The sequence below is a fragment of the Montipora capricornis genome, chromosome 6 (assembly GCF_036669925.1).
Source record: "Montipora capricornis isolate CH-2021 chromosome 6, ASM3666992v2, whole genome shotgun sequence".
NCBI classification, from domain to species: domain Eukaryota; kingdom Metazoa; phylum Cnidaria; class Anthozoa; order Scleractinia; family Acroporidae; genus Montipora; species Montipora capricornis.
Genome location: NC_090888.1, coordinates 59586777 through 59592369, shown reverse-complemented (window position 1 = coordinate 59592369; position 5593 = coordinate 59586777).

The following is a 5593-nucleotide window of genomic DNA, read 5'->3' as shown; positions in this document are numbered from 1 at the left end:
ATTAATGAGAGCACAGCACTGATTTACCAGAGGCTGGTTGCTTCTTTGTTTCCTTCTCGAAAGTGAAGTTGCTTGCGGAAGTTTTGAACTTTTTGTCGTGCACGTACACAAATATTGACAAATGTAAGATCGATGCTCCACGCGTGTGAAAATGCACGAGATCCAAATAAGGAAAATTTTTAACCTTAAAAAAGCCCTAGCTCTGAATCAGAGTTAATGAACGTCTGAAATAACCTAATGGATTGGACTGACGGCGTCTTTTTGCTGTTTAAAAAAATTTGAATTGCGTCATGGAGCGATGATAACCATACTTGTCGTTTGGAATCTTGCGAACAACCGGATAACGATCTAAAGTGCTGATAAGGACATTTGTAATACATTAATTTTGTTGCTTTCGTTATTTTTGCTATAACTTTTTTTTTCGGTGTGTTTATTATCGGTATGGTTGTTGTATTTGTTATTTTTGCGATTGAGTGCATTTCTGGATATATCTCCGTGTCGTTTACTGGCCAAGTTATCGCTAGGATCATGACTACACATTGAGTCATGCCAACCTTATGTGCTGATCAGTGGGATTCGGAGTTTCATCTTGATGAGTATTGCCACGAGGAATTGTATTTTTGGAGAAACAATATTGAGAAGATCAATATATATAGTAGAGACTGTTTCGTTAGTAAGTGCCATAGTTGGAAAGGAAATAGAGGAACTTCAATTCTTCCAGCGCTGAAGCACTAATTGGCGACAATGGAAACTGAAATCAACAAATTAACGCAAATCAAATCAAATGTTGGTTTTTGAGGAGAGGGGAAAACCGGAGAACCAGAGAAAAACCTCTCTTTCGTGTATTCTCTTGCCAGGGCAATCGGTTGCGGTTCTGTTATTGGTTTTAATAAAATGCTGACTATGTATGCCATAAAATGTGGAAAGACTGTTAAAGGTTGCAGGGAACTGAAAGTAATTGAATTATCTTTACAATTCTTTGCCCCGGTGCTCGACGGGTCTCACGTCAAATGGTTTACGGATAATCAGGCCGCTGCTAAATTGTAGAGGTTTGCAGCATGAACCTTGAGCTACAAAGAATGACCAGAAAAATCTTAGGTATCTTCATTAAAGACATTTACCCTAGTTGTAAGTTCACCAAAATTGGATCACAAAAGTTCAGTCTCTTGTTTCAAGATTTTGTGTTGCCACAACTGAATCAGAACTGTCTTCTATTTGTCTTTTTGTTAGGGATTGTTACGGACGATAAAAGGTTTGGTGAAGCCCTTTAGAATAAATATAAGCAATATAAAAATAGAACGACCTTTCGATGACTCCATGTCATCATTATCGAGTTCGAAGTACATGACAGAATTGATTGTATATTGAATCCGATTGCGTGTTTAATCGGATTCAATTCGCGCCAACCTTTTTACATAACAATTGAATACTTTAATACCCTTTCCAATTCCTTACATATTTTCACACTACTACTACTATATATACAATCAATAGACCTCTTTAGCTTGTACATTTTGTTTTCCCATTTCAGACCACGTGATGTTTCTCTAGGGAAAACTTTCTTTCAAATGTCGTCCTATGCACGTGAATATGTACGCATAACTTATGAAAAAACAAGGAAAATTCCCTTGAGAACATCACGTGGTCTGAAATGGGAAAACAAAATGTACAAGCTAAAGAGGTCTATTCTATCATGTACTTCGAACTCGATAATGATGACATGGAGTCATCGAAACGTAGTTCTATTTTTATATTGCTTATATTTATTCTAACTTGTTACGGACATTACACTTATTTCAAGATGTTTTTCTTAATAAGGAAATTAGTTTGAAAATAATAATAAGTGCTGAAATGGTGGCCTTAACGAACTAAAAGAGCAGCAGAAGAAGAATAGCCATCACAGCCAATTCATGCATGAAATGCAAAACGACTGAATTTTCCTTAAGGACATTACAATCCACCTCTACGGGTTATTAACTAGTTCCAATACTCAACCATTATTCAATTCTCTGAATTATTATAGGGAAGTAGAAACAACACTCCAGACCTACTTTTATATCTGTGTTATTCTACTGAATCAACTTTGGCTTGTTTAAAAAGGTCTAGCGAATTTGTAACTTTGGCCCATCAGATCACAGTACTTCACGAGGCCCACAATGTTAGACCACCCCCCCCCCCCCCCAAACTTGGCATACGTGTTTTGAAAGTTTTGGCGTTTATTCTCTTGAATGAAATACAATTTACAGGGCACAGATACATCTGAAGACATCTCTCCAGAGTCTTTCAATACGTTGATTGTGACTGGATCGGAACTGTCAGCAATGTGACTGCCCCTGTTTAATGCAACATCGATATTTTCGTCCGCTTTGTCAGACCTAACAGGAGATGGCCATCCAAATATCTCTGTAGGTTCAATGAAGCACTAACCAACAGTTGCTGCGCGATTATTATTGGAGCATTTTAGGTAAACAATGAGACGCTTGTGACCATCGATTCCGCCATGTATAACCACCATTCTCCACCGTATGAAACAATGCAACCCATATGGCTATATGCCAAAGCGAATTAGCATTTGGCATACGGTAAGTACGTCTTTCGACAGTATGAAGTTGTCTTACAAAGCTGTGTATCGGATCAACACGCAACAGCGACTCCTTTAATCTCTGTAGTGGAACCCGTACACCCATTCTGAGGAAATGTCCTGACAGCATTCAAAATCCACTTGTTGGATACTTTGAGATTAAGTGACGCATTACGTCGTCCAGATCACAGTCTGCCAATTGAGAGTACCTAGCCCTCTTTTTACATATTTGGAACTCCTGATATCTTCTGTTGAGAGTTCTTCGACTTATAAGCAAAGTTTGCACAATTTCCTCCATACTACGACCGACTGAAATTAAAAACTCTACCTGTATTGATCAGGATTTATGAAAATGAAAGATTTTTCCTTACTACCAGAACGTATGCATTCCCGTGTAAGAGCTTCTGTTGGCTGTGCCAGGTTCATTACTTCCATGGTAAATAATTTGTGCTCCCATCGACACAACAAGAGAATTTCTCCAGACGTTCGGTCCCCGTAATTGTTTCGTTGTAAACAATGTCTTGTATGATACAATTTTGAAGGCTATGAATGGTTCGCAAAACATAACCAGCATCTTGCGTTCCTTCGTGAGCAGCACATTGCTGCAAAAGAGAATCAATTGCTTCCAGAAAAGACCAAATTTCTTCCTACATTTTGTGTAATTCGGATTGATCAGCAAGTCGTCTAGTTCTTTCTCGAGATTTGATTGGTTGCTAAAATTGCTAGTCGATAATCAATGGATATTAGCACTAGCGAAAAAAACGAAAACGTAGCAGGAAAGATTTATGGCTTAACAGTTGCGATTGAAATGGCTTAACGATTTGTGGCTTAACAGTTGCGATTGAAGTTGATCGTGACTCTTTGTACTTTAACGGTGGCGATTTTTGCCCAGCGGTTACGATTGCAATTTAACATCAAAGATTTTTATTTTTTCAGTTACTATCACAGTTTAACACCGACGATTAGTAATCCTGCACTAACGCGATTGTGGTTTTAACACCAACGATTAGTAATTCTGCACTAACGATTATGGTTTAACACCAACGATTAGTAATTCTGCACTAAAAATTGTAGATTTACACCGGCCATTTGTAATTTTGGCACAAATGGCTCTCCATACATGTAACAGCACACGAATCACAATCCGACAGCTGCACTGAGTTGTCAGTTTTACGGAAAAAGAATATTTGTATGTGTTTTGTCTTTCCCTATTATCATACCATGTTAATAAAAAGATGTTGAGAGTCATTAAAACACAATATTTAAAGAGCGCTTTTTTGTCAAATTTTAATTTGGCTTCGCAAGTGGACACAAGTGTGGATAAAGGGTTTCACTTCTAAAGACATTGTGATGAGGGGTCGGTGGGGAAGTGAATACAGAAATAGAGGATTTTGTCTTCGAGTGCTGATAGTATCTCTCACGAGTGAGCGCAGCAGCGATAAAATTAGAATCCCCAAGCGGCCATGTAATGTTCTGTTTATTATATACAGGGTCGGCCAGTATACCCGAAAAAATTTCGCCAAAATTCATCCAAATATACCCAAAATTAATGGAAGCATTGTATACTGTATACCTGCATGAAATTCAAAGAAAGTGATATACCGAATACCCGTATTTAAGCTGCAATATTCCCTACACCCGATTGAAAAAGCCCCTGTAGCCCCTGTATACCGTATACCCAAAAACCCTGACCGACCCTGTATATAGATATTGATGAAATGCCGCAGATTAAAAAACAACTTGTTTTATTTGTGTTCGAATTGGCGCCGGTAAAAGTGGTCACCGACAACACCGAAACAAGATAATGAAAGTTATAAAAAAACAAACCATGAGAATGTCAAATTGTGCAATAAAAATGTAAATTTAGTCGAGAGGAATTATATTTCATCATAAACAGAATTTTAGTTTCTAAAGAAACTGACGCTCGAAACGTCACCTTTCCAAATCTTTCTTGGTGGTTATTCAACTTTTATCAACTCGTTTGATAAAATAAATTTCTGTTTCAATCTCCCACCGACGCAGCACCACAGTTTCTTTAGAAACTAATTTTTTTTTAAAAATATATATTTCATCATAAAATGGGTTTATCAACTGATGTACTGAGTTGATGTGCTAAATTCACTAACGTAAAATAATTTGAGAGGTGACATTTCGAGCGGTCGTCCTTAGCTCCGTCTAAGGCCAACGCTCACAAAGGCGAGGCTAACGCTCAAAATGTCAGCTTTCAAATTGCTTTTCGGGGAGTGACCAATTTACCACATCGACACAGTTGAAAACCCCATTTCTTTGTGGACACAACTGTGCCAGGTGAAACGAATTTTCCGTTTCTAAGTAAATTTTGTCGTTTTCCTCGACAAAACGTCTGTCTGCTGTGGTGAGGTGATAGGTTGTACACGGTTCGTTTAATAAAGATATATACTTTTGAAATTTCCATTCAAAATGAAACAAGAACGACAATTTAAAAAATATATTTATCTTTTCCTGTTTCCTTTTTTGACAAAAGACGACAACGTTAGAGCCCAGCTCATTCGGTTTTTGTCTTTTCCTGTTGTTCCCGTTTTCTTGTTAAAAAATTATACAACGATGTTCAGTCCATACTGTATTCCGCTTGTACTGAAACGAAACAAAGACAAACGCAAGTGCTTAATTTTACTGTGGTTTGCCCCAAAACACGCGGAAATATCTACTATGCACGCGAAAATGACGCGGCAAAAAACCGGATTTTATTTTTATCGGGACGTTCTCTGGATTCAACAGAGAACAAGTATTATTTTTATGGTATTTTTCGGATAAAAGAAAAACTCTTCTTCAAGACAACAAGGAAATGTTTGACCCGCAGGCATGCTTGATAAAATACTTATTGTGCGCAGATGACGAGCGATAATCAACGTGTTCCTTGTTTTGTGATTTCAGACTCATACGATAAGGTGATTAGAAAAAAAGGGAATGTTTGCTCTAGAAGAGATTTGAGGACGCTTGTCCTGTAATTTTTCCTTGGTGACTCGACGATAC